At 45.9% G+C, this 22,447-nt stretch overlaps 1 protein-coding gene across 10 annotated transcripts in view; it reads right to left on the reverse strand.

Annotated features, from left to right (window-relative positions):
* The window catches only part of sipa1l1 (signal-induced proliferation-associated 1 like 1), a 459,559-nt gene that overhangs the window by 426,298 nt on the left and 10,814 nt on the right, over window positions 1–22,447 (reverse strand). The gene's annotated exons all lie outside the window — the stretch shown is intronic.

The following is a 22,447-nucleotide window of genomic DNA, read 5'->3' on the forward strand; positions in this document are numbered from 1 at the left end:
TGTCAATCAACGTGGTGACGTCACAGCTCGTGTGCACAACCACGCTCTCTCCCCTCCATTAAAGGGGAGAGATTCGATCATTTTTTTAAACTTTGGCCACTGGGCCACCATGGAAGGTTTTGGCCGGGCCAGCGGCCTGGCACCCAAGAGGGAATACCAGGCTGCCGGTTGGTGGCCCAGCCGAACCCGTGGGCAGTATTTTTCCGGCCCATCAGCAAGTCGGCCGGCAAAAATGTCCATATTGCGGCCGCGGGCCCTCCCCTTTAAAGGCGGCCACACTGCCGGGCTGCACACAGTATTCAGAGGGTGGACCGGCAGAAAAACCTGCCGGGGGCACCGTACGTGAGGGGATCGACAGATGGAGCTGAAAATGAACAGGTAACTATTTATTTTATTTTAATTTGGCGGTGCATCTACTTGGACGGGATGGGTCCAGGCTGAAAAATCCCCCACCTGAATTTAGATCGGATCGGCCTGTTGCCCCCAGAGCGGCGGCCATTCGATTTTTAGGAATGGCCGCCACAAACAGGCATTAACTGGTCTCTTTGAGACCCTGAATTTTGACCCTTCTATATAAATGCAAGTTGTTATTATCAACACAGATGCAAACTCAAATCAGGGTTTAAATGCAGCAGCATGTTGGATAGCTTCACTGTTGCTGCATTCCCTTTAAATTAGATAGATCTGTGACTGCAGTATACAGACAGTGAATGGAGAATGTAATGATCCTGACCCCCTACCCAGTTTGCTTCATTTTCAGAACCGCTTACTTAATATAGCTTTACTAAAATATATAGACATCTCATCTTGGAAGAAAAACACGGATTTCCCTTGTGTTGGACCAGAGTCTATGCTAGTATGGTTCTCTTCTTATCGATCTAATCACAGGCAGAGAATCACCTGCAATGGCTTTTCATCCCCCTCCCACATCGTGCATTTCTCATCTACATGTTGCCCCGTGGCGACATCATCCGAAAACACAGCGTCAGTTTCCACGTGTACGCTGACGACACCCAGCTCTACCTCACCACCACTTCTCTGAACCCCTCCACGGTCTTTAAATTGTCAGATTGCTTGTCCCTACACTCTGTAATGGATGAACAGAAATTTTCTCCAATTAAATATTGGGAAGACCGAAGCCATTGTCTTTGTTCCCTTGCCATCAACTCCATCCCTCTCCCTGGCAACTGTCTGAGGCTCAACAAGACTGTTCACAACCTTGGTGTCATATTTGACCTTGAAGTGAGCTTCCGGCCACATAACCGCGGCATAACTAAGACTGCCAATTTCCACTTGCGTAGCATTGCCTGTCTCCACCCCTGACTCAGCTCATCTGCTGCTGAAACCCTCATTCTTGCCTTTGTTACTTCCAGACTTCACTATTCCAAAGTACACCTAGCTGGCCTCCCACATTCTACCCTATGTAAACTTGAGGTCATCCAAAGCTCTCACTTTACATCGTCCATATATTTGAGCTCATCTAAAAATCTGGTGTCCGTGTCCTAACTCGCACCAAGTCCCATTCACCTAACACCCCATGTGCTCACTGACCTACAGTGGCTCCCGGTTAAGCAATGACTCAATTTCAAAATTCTCATCCTTGTTTTCAAATCCCTCCATGGCTTCACCCCTCTCTATCTCTGTAATCTCCTTGAGCCCCACAACCCCTTTCCGAGCTCCTCAAATTCTGCCCTCGAGCATACCTGATTATAATCGCTCAACCATCGGTGGCCATGCCTTCAGCTGCCTAGGCCTCAAGACTAAAACTCCCTCCTTAAAGCTTTCCACTTTCTTTCCTGCGTTAAGATACTCCTTAAAACCTACCTCTCTGCCCTAATTTCTTCTTATGTGGCTCAGTGTCAAATGTTTGTCTTGTAACACTCCTGTGAAGTAACTTGGTATGTTTTACTACGATAAAGGCGCTATATAAATACAAGTACAGGTTGAACCTCTCCAGTCCTGCACCCTCGGGACCTGACCGGTGCCGGACCAGGGAATTTTCTGGACCACGGGAGGTCAAGCCGACCCCAGACCTAAAAATCCCACTGTCATCAAAGTTTCCAGACAGGTTTCTGCTCCATTCACTGGAATCCACAGCAGAGTCCAGTTGACACAAAGTGCCGTGCAACTGTTGCACAGCGTTCTTGGTTTAAAAAATAGCAAAACTAAACAACACGTTCAGGCCCAGCTTCGGCGCCTCAGTCGGTCGCGCCAACCCGACTGGGGAGGGGGCGCCGGGGAGAGCTGTCAGCCCCAGGACGCAGTGCGCTGAACCGACCTCGGAGGGAACACCGGAGGCAGTGGATAGAGGAGCAGCAGCCAGCCCCAGGACACAGCGCGGGTCGCAACACCCCGCCGGGAATGATGCCAGATCAGGGATGTTGCCGGATCAAAGAGTCCGGACTGGAGAGATACAATCTGTAGTTGTTGTTGTTGTCGTCATCCAATATGTTAGCTACTAGCCATGTGTGGTTAATTGGGAATCTATATGTGATTCATTGCATTTTTCATTAGTAAATAAAAAATGAGTCATAGACACAGTTATTGGGCATGTGATCTCAGTTATTGGGCACAGTACGTGCAGATGCACTTTAACCTTTTTGTGCGTTTGTTGATAAAATGGAAAGCAGAGTGCGCAATTTTTTTTGATCATTGTGTGCTCCACTTGCTTGGTTACTGTTTATGGTTATCTGCTAAAATGGTGTGTAATATGGATGGAAACCCTCGACTTCAGCACCATGGAAACACCAGAAAAATTGTACGGCGAGGGGAGCTATCACATGGTCAGCTCGACCAATCATAATAATCGCTCTGGTCCATCAGAAGAAAGCACAACCAATAATGAGCAGCTTAAGCAGGGCGTTTCATGGCAAAGGTCAAGCAGGCACCAACAGTATTCTGGGTGGAAAGCAGGGACATGTCTAGCGGGTCTGGTTGTGCGAGTCAATATTCTCAGCAAACACTCGTGAGCAGTACTTTGACTTCTTCAAATTGCTTGACAAAACCCCAGAACTTGCACTAAGATGACTTGTGCTTGGCGATCATTAGCAGGAATCCTGGCTGATTTCTTCATTTCCTAGCCCGGAGTGTGAAGGATAATTACAGCATTCCTGCCATCAACATCACGGACATCTGATTATCCTGCACAGACCCACAAACACCCTAATCTGAATATCTGGTCTGTATGACTCAACACACCACTACATTCAGCAATCATATCATCGGATATCTAAACTTAATCAAGAGACTTCAGTTTGTCCATCCATGAAAACGCTGGAGAGTCCACCTATATGCATCATTAAACAATGCAAGTTTTCTGGTGATTGAATCCTAAACATATTCTCAATGCATTAAAATTGATTTATTTCAACTGGGAGAAAGAAAAAGACTTGCATTTATATAGCAACTTTCATGACCTCAGGATGTCCATAAGCGTTTTACAGCAAATGAAGTACTTTTGAACTGTAGTCACTGTTTTGATGTATGAAATGCAGCAGCCAATTTGCACACAGCAAGCTCCCACAAACAGCAATGATAATGACCAGATAATCTGTTTTAATGATGTTAATTGAGGGATAAATATTGACCAAGGCACTGCGGCCAACTCCCCTACTCTAATTTAAAATATTGCCATAGGATATTTTACTTCAACCAAAGAGCCTAGACGGGGCCTTGCTACAATATGCAACTTTTAAAATATTCCACCCATGCACCAAAACTTAATACAACCAATGTCAGCTGTCAGAATAGCCAATGGCATGTGAAGAGGCACTAAAACCTGCTATGGAATTACCCACATCCACAGGTATTCATTTCCATTACCCTTATCATCATATCTGAATCCAAACTGCACAGTGATCTCTTATCATGTCTCTCTTCAGGAGGACTTCACGCTAAATGTTGCTGCTTTGAAAACAACAGATCCCAGCCCTGGCTGAACAGTGGGAAAAGGGCGGGGAGGGAAAGAGAAAATTAGATTATAGCTTGAAGTTGCAAAAGCTTATCCAAGTGGCCCAGCAATCAGAGAGACAGTAACAAAGAAAGAGGGTAGAGGGGAAAGAACCGGTTGGTAGTTGAAGTGCTGGGAATGTATGAATAGCTTTGCTACACATTAGAACATAAGAAATAGGAGCAGGAGAAGGCCATTTGGCCCCTCGAGCCTGCTCCGCCATTCATGGCTGATCTGATCTACACGCCTTACAATTGATCATAAACCCTTCAGATGAAATAAGTTATCAAGAGTGCTCCAAATATTAAACATTCTTTTTAATGTACTTTTTTCATAAAACACAATTTTACAAAGGAATGCTCAGCACAAGATCAGCCTGCAGTCTTGGCTTTATCAGGTTTATCCAGATCTAGGTTGACATCTGGTGCAAACAGCTGGCAGTGTCTCAAATCCAAGCTGGAGTGCCAGAAATTCAGTTCCCAACTTTGTTTTTGTCAACTAACCTTATTTTAACAAGTTTCACTAGTGCACAGTCTAGTTGTTAAATCATAGAAGTTTCAGCGCACACAAAAAAGCCATTTCAGCTCATAGTAAAAGGCAAAATATTACAGATACTGCAAACCTGAAACAGAAATAGAAAACACACAGCAGGGTTGGGAGAATTAAATCTACTTTTCAGGTAGGCATCCTTAAACGTAGAATTATCGGTTCTCTCTCTCGATGCTGATCGGCCCCCAGTGTTTCCAGCGATGTGTTTTATTTCAACCCATAGTACTTGCACTAGCTCTCCTATCACAGCTATCTAGGCAACATTTCTTGTCTTTCCCCTTCCCTTTAATACAAAGGTCTTTGACACAGTCAACCGCGAGGGTCTATGGAGCGTCCTCCTCCATTTCAGATGCCCCCAAAAGTACGTCACCATCCTCCGCCTGCTCCACGACGACATGCAGGCCGTGATCCTTACCAACGGATCCATCACAGACCCAATCCACATCCAGACCAGGGTCAAGCAGGGCTGTGTCATCGCCCCAACCCTTTTCTCAATCTTCCTCGCTGCCATGCTCCACCTCACAATTGACAAGCTCCCCGCTGGAGTGGAACTAAACTACAGAACCAGTGGGAAGCTGTTCAACCTTTACTGTCTTCAGGCCAGGTCCAAGACCACACCAACCTCTGTCGTCGAGCTACAGTACGCGGACGACGCCTGCGTCTGTGCACACACATAGGCTGAACTCCAGGACATAATCGACGTATTTACCGAGGCGTATGAAAGCATGGGCCTTACGCTAAACATCAGTAAGACAAAGGTCCTCCACCAGCCTGTCCTCGCCGCACAGCACTGCCCCCCAGTCATCAAGATCCATGGCCTGGTCCTGGACAACGTGGACCACTTCCCTTACCTCGAGAGCCTCCTATCAACAAGAGCAGGTATTGACGACGAGATCCAACACCGCCTCCTGTGCGCCAATGTAGCTTTCGGCCGCCTGAGGACTAGTGTTTGAAGACCAGGCCCTCAAAACTGTCACCAAATTCATGCTCTAAAGGGCGGTATTAATACCCGCCCTCCTGTATGGCTCAGAGACGTGGACCATGTACAGTAAACACCTCAAGTCGCTGGAGAAATACCACCAATGATGTCTCCGCAAGATCCTGCAAATCCCCTGGGAGGACAGACGCACAAACATTAGCGTCCTCATCCAGGCCAACATCCCCAGCATTGAAGCACTGACCACACTTGATCAACTCCACTAGGCAGGCCACATAGTTTGCATGCCAGACACGAGACTCCCAAAGCAAGCGCTCTACTCGGAACTCGTCCACGGCAAACGAGCCAAAGGCGGGCAGAGGAAACGTTACAAGGACACCCTCAAAGCCTCCCTGATAAAGTGCAACATCCCCACTGGCACCTGGGAGTTTCTGGCCAAAGATAACCCTAAGTGGAGGAAGTGCATCCGGGAGGGCGCTGAGCTCCTTGAGTATCGTTGCCGAGAGCATGCAGAAATCAAGCGCAGGCAGCGGAAAGAGCGTGCAGCAAACAAAGCTCCCTGCCCATCCTTCCTCTCAACCACTGTCTGTCCTACCTATGACAGAGACTGTGGGTCTCGTATTGGACTGTACAGCCACCTAAGAACTCATTCTAAGAGTTGAAGCAAGTCTTCCTCGATTCCAAGGGACTGCCTATGATGATGAATATTTTTCTTCATGATTGACACGCTCTTACTGTGATTGACAGTTTCAGGAGCTATTGATATTCCATATTCTAATAAAGCTTTTATGTGAAAAAGTCTTCTAAATCTTATTCTTCTAGTAGTAAATTCAAAATTCACATCTTCTTGTTACTAATTCTCCAACCAACTGAAATATTCTGTTTACTCTCTCAAATTCTTAGAACTTTGTACACATCCCTTCTATTAAATCTTCTGTAGCCATCTGCTCCAATGAATGAATGCAGTCCCTAGTTTTACAAGTCTCTCATAACTATATCCTTTCATCTCTGGTATCATCCCAGTAAATCTACATTTCACCTTTTTCATGGCTCCTTTCATGGCTCCAATATCCTTTCTACTATGCACACAGCATTTCAACTATGGCCTAACCTTGTACTGATCCATCAGTATATCCTTGCTTTTGTATTCAATGCCCATATAACAGCCAAATCCATTTAACATTTTCATGGCTTATCCACTTTCAAGCCTGCTTTTTAAAGATATGTATCTGCACCTATAGATCTTTTTATTCCTCTTCTCCACTGAGATTATTACCATCTAGGTTACATTATCAGTATTCTTTTCCCCCAAATATACAGCTTCACATTTATTTGCATTAACTTGTCGCACCCCTACCTACTTGCCCACGTTGTCTATATTCCCCCGCAGTCATACACATCTTTGCTCAGTTTGCCATGTTTCCGATTTGGTATTGCCAACAAATGTTGCTATATGCACAGAGCCAGTGTCCAAATCATTGTAGGAGAGATCCTAGTACCAAATAAATATGGGGTACAGGATTAGCTACATCTTGCCAATCCCAGAAGCATCCATTTACTCCGAAGCCCCACTCTCTATCCTTTAAGTAACCTTCTATCCATTGCCGTCGCTTTACATTTAATATCATGGGTCCTAATCTTTGCAACAAAATTTTGTTAAATGCTTTTTGAAAGTCCAAATATATCACATCCACCAAATTCCCTTCTCCATATGCTTGGTTAATTTCCATGACTAATTTCATCAAGTTCTTCAAGCAGGACCTGCTCAGCATAAATTCTTGTTGTCTGTTGCTGATTAGCCCACAAGTTTTCAAGTGTTCACTGAAAGCAATCAATTATTACAGTCCCAATAGTTTTCCTCTTACCAAAATAAAGCTAATCTGTCAATTATTAACATCTGTTTTTTTTTTTAAATTAGAGTTCAGTACATTCCAACTTTGGTTAATTCCTACTTACAAAGGATTTTGCTAAATTGTGGTTAGTATTTCTGCATTTCCATCGTTAACCTTATTCTGTATCCCAGAATGTAGACCCTCCACACCTGGTGACTTAACTTAAAATCTCATTAACTGTTTATTTTTTTCAAATATGTATTTAAAAGTCTTCCTCGAATCGGTTGCTTCATCTTTGGTGCGACAAGAACGAGGGCCCAAGTTTCGGCCTCAGTTGCTCCTGATTTTTTGGAGCAACTGGTGTAGAACGGAGTATCTTAGAAATTCAAATTCTCGGCATTTAGTTTGCTCCAGTTCTACTCAGTTAGAACAGTTTCACTTTGGAACAGAATTTTTTTTTCCAAAAGGGGGCGTGTCCGGCCACTTACGCCTGTTTTCAAAGTTTCGGCAGTGAAAACTTACTCCAAACTAACTTAGAATGGAGTAAGTGAAGATTTTTGCACGCTCGAAAAAACCTTGTCTACACTTTAGAAAATCAGGCGTAGGTTACAAATCAGGCGTAGGGAATGGGGGGGGGGGTTTAAAGGGAAGTTTACAAACATTAAACACTTCAGTTTTACAAATAAAGAGCCATCATCAATAATAAATGATAAAAACATCAATAAATCAACCAATAAATCAAAAAAAATTAAGAAATAATTTTTTTTTTAAATCAATAAATAAAACATTTTCTACTTACCGACTACAGCACCGGGAGCCCTCCAACAGCGTGCTGGGATCCACCCCCACCCCCCAGTGTGTCTCTGTCAGTGTCTCTATCTCTCTGTCTGTCTGGATGTGTCTCTCACTCTCTGTCTGTCAGTGTCTGTGTTTCTGGCAGTGAGGGGAGGAGCGGGGTAGAGGGAGAGACGAGGGGGCAGGGGGAGGGGAGGGGAGGGAGGGAGGCAGAGGGGGAGGAATGGGGGAGAAGGGGGAGGGATGGGAGAGAAGGGGGAGGGAAGAGGGAGAAGGGGGAGGGAAGAGGGAGAGGAGAAGGGGAAAGGGGGGGGGAGAGGAGAAGGGGAAAGGGGGGGGGAGAAGAGAAGGGGAAAGGGGGGGGAGAGGAGAAGGGGAAAGGGGGGGGGGGAGAGGAGAAGTGGAAAGGGGGGGGGGGGAGAGGAGAAGTGGAAAGGGGGGGGGAGAGGAGAAGGGGAAAGGGGGGAGAAGGGGAAAGAGAAGGGAGGGAGAAGGGGAAAGAGAAGGGGAAAGAGAAGGGGAAAGAGAAGGGGAAAGAGAAGGGGAAAGAGAAGGGGAAAGAGAAGGGGGGAGAGAAAGGGAAGTAGAAGGGGGGGGAAGTAGAAGGGGGGGGAAGTAGAAGGGGGGGGAAGTAGAAGGGGGGGGAAGTAGAAGGGGGGGAAGTAGAAGGGGGGGGAAGTAGAAGGGGGGGGAAGTAGAAGGGGGGGGAAGTAGAAGGGGGGGGAAGTAGAAGGGGGGGGAAGTAGAAGGGGGGGGAAGTAGAAGGGGGGGGAAGTAGAAGGGGGGGAAGTAGAAGGGGGGGAAGTAGAAGGGGGGGGAAGTAGAAGGGGGGGGAAGTAGAAGGGGGGGGAAGTAGAAGGGGGGGGAAGTAGAAGGGGGGGGAAGTAGAAGGGGGGGAAGTAGAAGGGGGGGAAGTAGAAGGGGGGGAAGTAGAAGGGGGGGAAGTAGAAGGGGGGGGAAGTAGAAGGGGGGGAAGTAGAAGGGGGGGAAGTAGAAGGGGGGGGGAAGTAGAAGGGGGGGGGAAGTAGAAGGGGGGGGGAAGTAGAAGGGGGGGGGAAGTAGAAGGGGGGGGGAAGTAGAAGGGGGGGGGAAGTAGAAGGGGGGGGAAGTAGAAGGGGGGGGAAGTAGAAGGGGGGGGAAGTAGAAGGGGGGGGGAAGTAGAAGGGGGGGGAAGTAGAAGGGGGGGGGAAGTAGAAGGGGGGGGGAAGTAGAAGGGGGGGGGAAGTAGAAGGGGGGGAAGTAGAAGGGGGGGAAGTAGAAGGGGGGGGGAAGTAGAAGGGAGGGGGGGAAGGAGAAGGGAGGGGGGGAAGGAGAAGGGAGGGGGGGAAGGAGAAGGGAGGGGGGGAAGGAGAAGGGAGGGGGGGAAGGAGAAGGGAGGGGGGGAAGGAGAAGGGAGGGGGGGAAGGAGAAGGGAGGCTGAACGGGCCGGGCCCAGCCGGGCCCAAGACTTCAGGCAGAGCCCGTTCCCAGGTAGGTGGCGTTGGGTCAGGTCGGGTCCGGAAGCGCGGGTCGGGTCGGGGGGAGCGCGGGTCGGGTCAGGTCCGGTTCGGAGGGGGCGGGGCGCGGTCGGGAGCACGGGTCGGGTCGGATCGGGGAGGGGGGGACGGGGGCAGAGGGAGGTCTGGTCGGTTCGTGTCAGGTCGGGGGGAAGGAGGTCAGGTTGGGTCGGGTCCAGGGGAGGGAGGTCAGGTCGGGTAGGGGAGCGTGGGTCTGGTCCAGTCCGGGAGCGGGGGGGGGGGGGGGAGCGGCAGTCGGGTCGGGAGGAAGCAGGAGCTGGCCGTGGGAGGCAGCCTTATGCAAGCAGCCCCAGTGAGGCCATTCGGCCAGGGCTAGGGGCTGCGTGCTTGGGCCCCTCCCACACAGTTTTGGACGCCTGGAGCTACTGCACATGCGCGCCCACTGTAGCGCGCATGTGCAGAGGTCTCGGCACTGTTTTCAGTGCAGGGACCTAGCTCCGCCCCCTACAGCTCGTGCTGCGCCGCGCCCGGCTACAGAGGGAGCCGGAGAATCTGTAATTTTTTTTAGGCGCACTTTGTGGCGCGAAAAATGGGCGTCCAGGTCGGGGCTGCGCCATTCTAGGCACGGCCCGAAACTTGGGCCCCAGGAATAACTGTCATACATGCACCTATGCTCATAAATCAGGAACCGACTGCCGACTCTCCTGATTCAGAAAGTCAGAGAATTTTACAGGCTCTCAAGTGCATGTTCTCATTCCCCATCTTTTCCCCAGACCCTTTTAAATTTGGCTGTACAGGTATATACAGACACCACATGTCCCAGCGGACACGAGACTCCCAAAACAAGTGCTCTACTCGGAGCTCCGATATGACAAGCGAGCCCAAGGTGGGCAGAGGAAACGCTTCAAGGACACCCTCAAAGCCTCCTTGAAAAAGTGCAACATCTCCACTAACACCTGGGAATCCCTCGTCCAAGACTGCACAAAGAGGAGGAAAAGCATCCGGGAAGGCGCCAACACCTCCAGTCTTTACGCTGAGAACAAGCTGATGCCAAGCACAAACAGCGGAAGGAGCGCACGGCAACTCAAGCACCCCACCCACCCGTTCCTTCAACCACCGTCTTCCCCATCTGTGACTGTAGGTCCCACATAGAACTCATCAGTCACATGAGAACTCACTTTTAGTGTGGAAGCAAGTCAGCCTTGACTCCAAGGGACTGCCCAAGGAGATGTCCCAGCCAGAATGGAGATGATTGGGTAATTCCATCATCAATCAAGCCTGGAGTGAGTGACTGGGATTGATTTTATGCTCAATTTACATTATGTAACTATTCTCCACTCTGCCTTTTGCTGGAGAAATATTCTTGCTATTATCAGGAGACTTTGCATTGTTTAGATCACGAGTTCGGTTTTCTGTAGTTTGTAGAAATTCCGTTGAAATAGTCAGTTTACTGTAAACCCTGCCACAAGACCAACTCATTGTGTATTGACAACACTGTCAGCCATTGTGTTTATATTTTTCTTTTTCAAATATTTTCTCACATATTAATTGAGGGCAGAAATTTCTGTGGTTCTATATTTAGTCTAGGTTCGATTGATATTACCTGTACCATATTAATGGAGAAAAAAAATACTCTGCTAAAAGATATGTTTCATTTTTTTTTAAAGCCTGAAGACAGATTTTTTGACTGACAGTCTTCCTCAATCCAATAACAAATTGTCTAGAAACTCTCAGCATGTGTGTGTTGCAAAAGCATGACAATTTATCAACAAAAACTGCTGAAATTTGCTAATGGGTCAAGGAGAAACCATGAAAACTCATAATCCTTCAAGTTTAAATACTACAATCGAATGATCATAATTGGAGCAAGGAGGAAGAGAACCAAGACAAGAACAGAAGGTTGCACAACAGTAATCTTAACAATGGACACATCAGCGGGAGATAGCACATGCATTTAAAGTCATTCTTATTAGGGACTGCTAGACCAGGGGAATGAGAATAATTTAGCAATTATTTATCTGATTGGTGGCTCACAGGAAACTGCTGGAGCCTAATAGATTTTGTGGATTTATAGGTCTCATTGCGTGTGTCCTGGATTTAATCAGCCTTTGTGTACAACTTCAATTAGTTTATTACAAGGCTGCAATTAGCCACCTTATTGCCCATTTTTATAGATAATAATTTCTTAATTTACCTGGCTTGTAACTTACCAGAAGATGGCAGCTTTAAAAAAAATGTTCTACATTTAACCTTTCTTCTTGCATAGAAATATATAAACGTTGCAACATGGAAATAGGCAATTCGGCCCAACCAGTCCGTGTTGGTGTTCAGCCTCTATCCAGCAAATCGTTCTAATCACGTTTACTAACCCCGTTACCTATCCCTTCATTCACCTACCCAATCTAAATTCTGAATGTTGACAGTTTCTGCCTCAAATCATTAAACCTCTGCTCTAAATCTCTTGCATTGAATCTTGTATCTATGTCCCTTGTTTTTGACCTCCAAACTACTGGAAAAGTCTGCCTCAATCTACCCAGTCTCATCATTTCACAATTTTAAAGCACATATCATAGCACCCCATAATCTGTTTTAATGTAAAAAGATCAACTTTTTCAAGCCTTTCTTCATAGTTGTATTTCCTTGTACCAGGCAGCATCGTAGTGAATCTGTATTGTACAATCTCTAAAGCCTCAATATCCTTCCTATCTTTTGCAGCCCAATAAAGCACACAGTACTCAAATATTTTGGTTTTATATAGGATCATCATTTATCTTGGCCTTTATATTCTATAACCTCATGATAAAACCTAAAATTATATTGTCTTCTCTCACCATAGCCATATCAATCTGAAGTGGTGTCTTTAAAGTACTGTGAAATTACTCCCAAACTCCTCTGCTCTCCATAGCATCAAGCCTACTTCCATTCCGAGTTTAATTACTGCTGTTATTGTTACCAAAATGCATCACTTCATGCTTACCGACATCGGATTCCATCTACCATTTTTTAAGCCCATTGCCCCTTCTTGCAGCTTGCTTTGGTTTTAACTAATGTAAGAATTAACTACATCTCCTATATCTTCAAACTTTGATACCACTACTTCTGGGCCTATATCCAAATAATTGATGTACACAGTAAACAGAAGTGGTCCCAGAACTGAACCTTGTGAGACACCACTACCCACTTCCAATCATTCTGAAACAATGTCCTTTACTCTCCATTTTGTCCCTTTAAACCAATTTTTAATCCAGTTTGCTATTTTTCCCCAATTCCAGACCCCTCTAGTTATCTTCCCATGTGGTACCTTGTCAAAGGTTTCCTAAAGTCCCTGTACACTGCATTTCCATCATCTACCATGCCCGATACCTCCTGAAAGAATTCTGAGGTTTATCAAGCACAGTTGTTCCATTTGAAATCCATGCCTGCTACTTATTTCTCTTTATCTAGTTATATTGTAATTTTATCGTTAGACTGAAAGTTTAACTAGAACCAGTGTTTAGTTGGTCAGTCTATAATTCCCCAGATTATCTCTTTTATGATATATTGGGACGTTTCACTACGTTAAAGGCGCTATATAAATATAAGTTGCTGTTGTTGTTAAACTTGTATATGACCCTGGTCAGGCTGCATTTAGAATACTGTGCACGGTTCATAGAAACATAGAAACATAGAAAATAGGTGCAGGAGTAGGCCATTCGGCCCTTCGAGCCTGCACCACCATTCAATAAGACCATGGCTCTGGTTTCCTACCGCTGTATAAAAAAGACATAGAAGCACTGAAGAAAAGTGAAAGATTTACAAGTATGGTACCTGAATTAAGATATTACAACTATTGTAAAAGACAGGTTGGGGCTTTTTTCTTTAGAAAAAAGAAGACTGAGATGACCCAATAGGTCTTTAAAATTATAAATGGGTTAGACAGGATAGATGTGAAGACAATGATTCCACTTGTGAGAAAATCCAACATTAGGGGCCGTGAATACAAGATAGGATTACATAGGATATATGGTACAGAAACAGGACATTCGGCCCAACCAGTTCATGCCAGCGTTTATGCTCCACTCGAGCATCCTCGCGTCTTTCCGCATCTGTCAGCATAACCCTCCATTCCCTTCTCCCTCATAGGCTTATCTTGCCTCACCTTAAATGCACCTATACTATTCACTTCAACCACTCCCTGTGGTTGCGAGTTCCACATTCTCACCAGTTTCTGGGTAAAGAAGTTCCTTCTGAATTCCCCATTTGATTTCTTTTATATTGATGGCCTCTAGTTTTGCTCTTCCTTACAAGTGGAAACACTCTCTGTGAGTCTACTCTATCAAAAACTTTCATAATTTTAATGATCTCTATTAGGTCACCCCTCAGCCTGCTCTTTTCAAAAAGAAAAAAGTGACCCAACATGTTCATCCTTTACTGATACGTATACCCTCACATTTCTGGTATCATCCTTGTAAAAAAAATGTCGTGCTCTCTTCAGTGCTTTTATATTCTTTTTATAATATAGCAACCAGAACTCCAAGTGTGGTCTAACCAAGGTTTGATACAAGTTTAGCACAACTTCTCTACTTTTCAATTGTATAATAATCCAATAGGGAAACAAGGAGAAATGTCTTCACATGGAGAATGGTTACAATGTGGAACTCGCTACCACAGGAAATGGTTGAGGCAAATAACTTAGATGTTTTCAAAAGGAAACTAGACGAGTACACAGACAGGGACTGTGGTTCCCGTATTGGTCCGTTCATCCACCCAAGAACTCATTTTAAGAGTGGAAGCAAGTCTTCCTCTATTTCGAGGGACTGCCTATGATGATGAGACGAGTATATGAGAGAAAAGGGAATTAGAAAGATATGCTGAAAGGTTGACTTGAGGCAGAGGGAATGGGAGGAGACTCGTGTGGAGTATAAACACCAGCACAGACTAGTTGGCTCAAATGGCCTGTCTCTATGCTGTATATTTTATGTAATTTTACTAGATTGGCGCCTTTGCTATACCATGGAATGATCATAGAAAAGTAGCTTGAATGGCATGCACAGAATTCATCAATCAATCACCCACCCTCCAACAAACATGCCTCCAGCTTAGACCATGGCCTTCAGAGAAATACCTCTTTCTCTCCTCTATGCCCTTCCCTTCCTCCCCAAAGACTCTGACTTATACTGGAGTACAGTTCCATAATGACCAGCTAACCTTTGGTATATCACCCAAATGGCCATTGTGCTTATGAGAAGAGAATGAGCAAGTGCAGTGAGCTACATGTCCATGCAGTGCATCACCTGATACAGTCTTCAGTGAATTTCTGCACACTGACATGTCCCTATAGGAATCACTGGAAAGCAATCGGAAAGAGAATTATATCTTTCCCCTCTCCAGCCTACCACTGGGACCAATTGTAGATGTCCAACCTCTTCCCAAGATGAAATCAGCAAAGACGGAGGATCAATATGGGATCCTTCTCGTCTCTATCACTCAGTGCCTCACCAGTTGATAGCCAAATGGCTCAGATAGTAAAGATATCAATGCTTTTTTAAAAAGTTATTCTTTTCATTGTCCAATGTTTAGATAAAATTCCTATTAAAGTTATTAATTTTAATATTTAATTAAAGACAAATCATAATTACTCAATCCTTCAGGATTGTGTCTCCTATATTGCCCCAAGGGTCAAATTTCAGCCTGTTGTATTGCAATAAGAGTCTATTGCTTCGTTATGTTGTAAATATTTAAATACCTGTTAATGTGCAGGAAAATCATTGCTGATGTATTTGTGGATTGGATGTACAAGGAATAAGATGGTACAGCAGACTGAAGCACCACGAGTGCTGGGAATTACGCTCCATTTCCTCATGTTTTTAAGTTTCCAATCTCAGCTGCTCCACTGTGTGGAGATGCCACGTGGAAACCCCACATTACTCTGTAGGGAGGAGAAAAATCTGAGGCACGTCATTCCTGGCCCATGCCGGCAGAGGCCGACAAGAAGCTCACCCATCCACCCTTCGGAGTCTCAAATGGTGCACAACTTCGGACAATAAAAAAGCTTCATGTTTTTAAAAACAAATGAAGGAAAATTATATTCATGTTAGTGAAAGTGCACTGTATCTTCAATTATTATTTGAGAAATTGGCCCGTTTTTGTTGGAACAGAGGAAAAAAATGAGATGAAGTGCTAAAAAAATGAAGAGGGAATAGGACAGAGTAGATTGAAACAAACTGCTTCCAGTAACTGAGGGGTCTAGAAGGAGGAGCCAGACAAGATTAAACCAAGAGATTTGGGACAGACAGCAAAACCTTTCTTTAAATACAGAGGGTCGTGAGGCTGTGAAATGCTCTACCAGAGGTAGTGATTGAAGCAGAGACCATGTCAATAATTAAGAGTAGGTTAAATGGGTGGTTGAAAGAAAAGGGAATACAAAGATGTGGGAACATGTGATGAGGCTGAAGGCTCATGTGGAGGGTGAACAGCACCACAGATTGCTTGGGCCAAATGGCTTGTTTCTGTATTGTAATTCTATGTCATGGTCCACCAGTGAAAGCAGTCTGGGAGACAATAACTAACCATAAATCTAGCCATTTATACAAACAGTTAAGAAGAGAGAATATACCACAGAAAGGATCAAGAGTTGTTCAAATTGTCAACATAATAAAATATTGACATTGTATTAATGTTCTGCCACCTGTCCCGAGTACATAATTGGAAATGTTGTTATTTACGGAGGATGGTAAATCTGATTTATATACAGAGCACGAAAAAGTTAACTGGGAGCAGATCGTTATTTGAGCACTCCTGAAAATTGGACTTGATCGCAACTGGACTCAAAGTAAGCTGTAGGATTCTGAACACATCAGAAACCTTTTGCAGTACCTGTAATACAAAATCTTAGTACCATTATTTTTCCTGGTCATGTTGGCTGACCCCTGTCTCAACCACACTTCCAGTTGAGTGATTTAATGCTGTACAAAAAATGGTACTTAAATAGCCATAAAGACAAGAGAAAATACAAAGTGATCTAAATGCACAATGGGTCCAAGATAGTGGAATATTTGTACATTTTATTTCATGGGGGGGAGCAAAAGTGGGCTTTAGAATATTGCATCAATAGCAACACTCTAAAAGGAGACCTCAATAGAGGTAAATAAACCCCCACAAATTTCCAATCTGGCGATCCCATCGAGTGCATTACATGCCCAGCCAGTGTTTCAGTTTGCATTTATAATCATGCTTTTCTTAAATACAAAAAGTATAGTCTATTTGTTCAACAATATTATTCCACACCACATGCCAAGAATGGGAGGCACCCAAGACCTGAGCACATGGTCTCCCGATAGTATAAAATCCACCAGGTTTTCTTCTTTTGTGTCTGCCTTGGCTTAGTGGTATCACTCTCACCCGAGTCAGAAGGTTGTGGATTCAAGTCCCACTCTAGAGACTTGAGCCCATAAATCGAAGCAGATACTTCTGTGCAACACTGAGGGACAATTCCACTCTCTTTTAGATGAGATTTTAAAACCAAGGTTCGATCGGATATCTATGCTCGACATAAAAGATCCCATGGCACAATTTAAAGCACTGGAGTATTCGTCCCGTGTCCTGGCCAACATCTATCCCTCAATCATCATCACCAAAAACATTATTTGGTCATTTACCTCATTACTGTTTGTGGGGCCTTGCCATTAGTAAATTGCTGCATTTCCTTAATTTGCAATATTGACTACATTTTATGAAAAAAAAAATTTGATTCCTTGGTTGCGAAGCGCTTTGGGACATCCTGAAGTCATGAGAGGCGCCACAAAAAATGTTTTGTCAGAATGCACAATCAAGGTCGACTAACGGTTGTGTGTGGTATGTTGCATGTGTGGTATGTTGCTCCATGACGACATGCAGGCCGTGATCCTTACCAACGGATCCATCACAGACCCAATCCACGTCCGGACCAGGGTCAAACAGGGCTGCTTCATCGTCCCAACCCTCTTCTCAATCTTTCTCGCTGCCATGCTCCACCTCACAATCAACAAGCTCCCGCTGGAGTGGAACTAAACTACAGAACCAGTAGGAACCTGTTCAACCTGCACCGTCTCCAGGCCAGATCCAAGACCACCCCAACCTCTGTCGTCGAGCTACAGTACGCGAACAACGCCTGCGTCTGCGCAAATACAGAGCCTGCACTCCAGGACATAGTCGACGTATTTACTGAGGCGTACGAAAGCATGGGCCTTACGCAAAGCATCTGTAAGACAAAGGTCCTCTACCAGCCGGTCTTCACAGCACTACCCCCCAGTCATCAAGATCCACGGTGCGTCCCTGGACACCGTGGACCACTTCCCATATCTCGGGAGCCTCCTATCAATAAGAGCAAGCATCAACGACGAGATCCAACATCGCCTCCAGTGCACCAGTGCAGCCTTCGGCTGCCTGAGGAAAAGAGTGTTGAAGACCAGGCCCTCAAAACTGCCACCAAGCTCATGGTCTACAGGGCTGTAGTAATACCTGCCCTCCTGTATGGCTCAGAGACATGGACCATGTACAGTAGACACCTCAAGTTGCTGGAGAAATATCACCAACAATGTCTCCGCAAGATCCTACAAATCCCCTGGGAGGACAGGCACACCAACATCAGCGTCCTCATTCAGGCTAACATCCCCAGCATTGATGCACTGACCACACTCGATCAGCTCCGCTGGGCAGGCCACATAGTTCGCATGCCAGACTCAAGACTCCCAAAGCAAGTGCTCTACTTGGAGCTCCTTCACGGCAAACGAGCCAAAGGTGGGCAGCGGAAACGCTACAAGGACACTCTCAAAGCCTCCCTGATAAAGTGCGACATCCCCACTGACACCAGGGAGTCCCTTGCCCAAGACGACCCTAAGTGGAGGAAATGCATCCGAGATGGCGCTGAGTACCTCAAGTCTCAATGCCGAGAGCATGCAGAAATCAAGTGCAGCCAGCGGAAAGAGCGTGCAGCCAACCAGTCCCACCCACCCCTTCCCACCTGTGACAGAATCTGTGGCTCTCATATTGGACTGTTGAGCCAGGAGTGGAAGCAAGTCTTCCTCGATTACAAGGGACTGCCGATGATGATGATGATGATGATGATGATGGAGGTATATTGCATGTGTGGTATGTTGCATGTGTGGTAGGTCGAAGAGATTTAAAGGAAACAAGATCAGTTCAACAAATTGATTAAACACGTGTGAAACATTCAACTAAATCCTTTTATTTTTTATTATTCAAGGTTGCAGAGAGACCTTCTAATTGGAGAAAGTACAGGGATATCAGGCAGGCTGTTAGTTTCTGTATTTAAATAGCTTTGGTCAAGTGGGTCTCAATTCCTTTGTACTGTGTGAACACAACAAGTACAGGAATCAGTTGTCAAATATAAACCTTCTTGTATATAGTACTTGTAATTCCCGAGACAGAGGTGTAAAAGGAAAACGAGAGGTTTATATACCTTGGAGCACCTGATAGGACCGGTTTATATAAAGTAATGGGACATGGGGCCCAATTTTCCCTAAGCCCGTTTTCTGGCGTATTGCCAGAGTTACGCCCGTTTTTCTAGGCCAGAAATGCGGCAGAAATATTTTGCCAAAGTTTCCCCGATGTATAATTCGAATTTGGCGCCATGCAGCGTGTCCAGTCACCTCGGGGGGTGGAGCCTGCTGTCTGCGCCGAAAAATGAAGCCGCACCTTCTGCGCGTGCACAGGAAAAGAAAAAGTTGCATTTTTGACGTCGTTCCAATGGACACATATTTGGCAATCGGCCATTTTTAAAGAGCCAGTTGTGTGAGAGGAGTGCTGAGAGAGCATTTGAAAAATTTCAGCAGCAGCAATACAAGATGCAACGCAGTGCAAGGACCAAGAATTTCTTTCGGGAAGAAGTGGAGGCACTAGTTACTGTGTTTGAGAACAGATGGCAGGAGCTGCACACCAGCAGAGGTCACATAAAAGTTCCACCAAAAGAAATGAAGAAACGCTGGAACCAAGTTGCAGAAGATTACTGCGCAGTGGTGACCACCACGAGATCTGGAGGCCAGTGTAAAAAATGGCAGGACCTTGGTCAAGTAGTTAGTGTAAGTAATATTTTCATTTATTCAATGCAATTGTAAATGTGACCATCTGTATATGTCCCACCTAGCAGAAAGACACCCTTTCTAAAAAGTTGCATTTTCATCTTTGCAGAGGAAGGTGGCATATAATAAAAGGGAAAGAACTCGAACAGAAGGAGGCCTGGCAAATCTGCACCCACTGGCACCCTTGGAAGAGAGGATCGCTGCTTTGATGGGTCCTGCCTGGAAAAAAGCAACCACCACTGCACAAGCTGGGCCCACACTCGAGGGAGAGGGCAAGTCCTGCAAATTCATCGTGGTCCTTCAAATCAACCTGCTGCCTGGCCTGCGCTGTGTGAGCCTACTCATGCTACCCACCCTGCCCTTTCCTCTGCTGCTAACCATTTGACTGTTCTGTTATATTTTGCAGAACTTGAGGCCAACCCTGACGATGCAGAAGATGATTCAGAAGCGGACGAGTCCAAAGAGAACATCTTCCAATCCATCCATGGGGGCGAGGGTGAGGGGAGGGAATGCAGCTGGAATAAGCTCCCACTGTTGTACTCACTTTGGACTGGAAGGCATCATCACCCCCGGCAACCAAATTTTAATTTGATTTTATAGGTTTTAAAGTTTAATTTGTTTTATTGCCGGGTTTTAGTGTCCCCCCTCCCCTTTTATAGGCGGCACTTGTATAATGTATGGTTTTAGTGCCCAAAACAAAACCCCACAAAAAAAAAGGGCTTTGACAATTGTTTGAAGTGTCCCCTAGATCAGGGGGCACTTGATTTAACTATTTAATTTTGTTCCCAATCAAAAGAGTTGTACTGACTTTGGAGGAGGTGCCACTCATGGAGGCAACAGCCCCTTCTGTGACTAGTGGTTTGAGTGTTGGTGGGACATTCCATGCTTTCACACCTTCCGAGGTTGCGGATCCCAGTGGGGGGGGGGGGGGCATGCAGCGAGGTACACCCAGGGCCCCACCGTCCCAGGCTGTGGGTCCCAGTGGTGGGGTGCGAGCCACACCCATGGGGAGGAGGGGAAGGAGAGCTCGACCACGCTCTCATGAGGTGCGGGATCTAACAGATGTGGTTCAGATGATGTCATTGAGTGCGAAGAGCACTGATCTTACCCGATCACTCCTGGACGCCATCAGTGGGCTGAGTGATGAGGTAGCTGGACTGTCGGGAGAAGTAACAGCAATGACACAAGAAATGGGAACAATATCCAGGACCATCAGTGAGGGAATAGTGGCCATGAGGGAGGGAATGTCAGAGGTAGTGCAAACCACATCATTGACCATGAGGGAGGGGATGTTGCAGGTCATTGAGACACTAAGAACATAAGAAATAAGAGCAGGAGTAGGCCATATGGCCCCTCGAGCCTGCTCCGCCAATTAATACGATCATGGCTGATCCGATCATGGACTCGGGTCCACTTCCCTGCCCGCTCCCCATAACCCCTTAATCCCTTGTCAGTTAAGAAACTGTCTATCTCTGTCTTAAATTTATTCAATATCCCGGCTTCCACGGCTCTCTGAGGCAGCAAATTGCAGAGACTTACAATCCTTACGAGAAGAAATTCCTCCTCATCTCAGTTTTAAATGGCACAAAGGACAGCATATTGGAGTTAGCTGCTGCAATAAGGGAACAACGCCCAGACCCCGCGTCCATTGACAGAATCAACTGTCACTCTCACTCCAATCCCCACACCAGTCTCTGAAGAGCCCAAAGCCGGGCCTTCCAGCTTGCCTCCTGGGCCCCCCATCTTGTCAACTGACGCTGACGCCCCCCACCCTCAAGAGGTGCACAGTACCCGAGATGTTAGAAAGAATAAGCTTGGTACCAAGCCTAGAAACACTGTGCCACTGCCTGCAGGCAAGGGTGGTGGAGCGTCCAAGATCAGGCGCAGTGAGCGGTCTTCGAATAAGGGGGATGAGAGATGGGTGCAGCATGTTGTTGTTGGTTATTGTTATTATTATTATTATTGTTGTTCCCCCCTCCCCCCCCCCCTCCCCCCGGCTTGTTTTGGCACCAGGCCGATTCTGCCGGCCAAACCTACGACCCTCCAGCCCTGCTTCAAGACATTAGCTGGTAGCGTGTGAGTGAGTAAAAAAAAGAGAAAACTTCTGAAATCCAACAAATTTACACTTCTACGTTGACAGGTTAAAAAAAAGTTGAACTTTATTATTGATTTTGACAGTGTTCTTGACTTCCTCCAAAATCTTTGATTTAAAAACAATGGCATCTTTCAGCGCCGATTTCTCAATGTGCGCTGGTTTCCTTAACTCACAGAAGGTTTTTCGGGAGTGCCCAGATACGCCGACCTAAGAGAAAAAAAATGTTGGCCAAACTGCGAACAATTGAAAAAACTGGCGCAGACATGAGGGAATGTGACATGACATGACATCAAAAATAACTGGCCTAGAAAAATCGTAACTAAGTCAGTTATGCCGCCGCAGATCGCAGGGGGAAGCTAGGGAAAAAAAATACGCCAGAAAAAACGGTACACCAAAAAAACAGCCCGGGAAAATTGAGGCCATGGTACTTCTTCTTAGGCAGTCCCCCGGTGTCGAGAATGACTTGCTTCCATACTAAAATGAATTATAAGGTGACTGATGCCAGGTGCTGAACTTCATTTTAAAGGGTGGAAGATGCCTGTGCGTGAATTCTTTTAACATGGGGTGGCTGTTGCACACCAGCTATCACACAGACTTGACAGAACAAGTTCCAATGCCAAGGGGATCCAAGACGATTGGAGACCAGGCTCTGCTGCATGGGCCGAACACACACACACACACACACACACACACTCCCACGGACCCCCACCCTCCCTCAGGTCCTCTTCCTGGTTTTCAGAGATCGTCGTGTAGATGAGCGCGTTGATCTTGGAGC

This window comes from Pristiophorus japonicus, chromosome 4 (genome assembly GCF_044704955.1).
Source record: "Pristiophorus japonicus isolate sPriJap1 chromosome 4, sPriJap1.hap1, whole genome shotgun sequence".
NCBI lineage: Eukaryota > Metazoa > Chordata > Chondrichthyes > Pristiophoridae > Pristiophorus > Pristiophorus japonicus.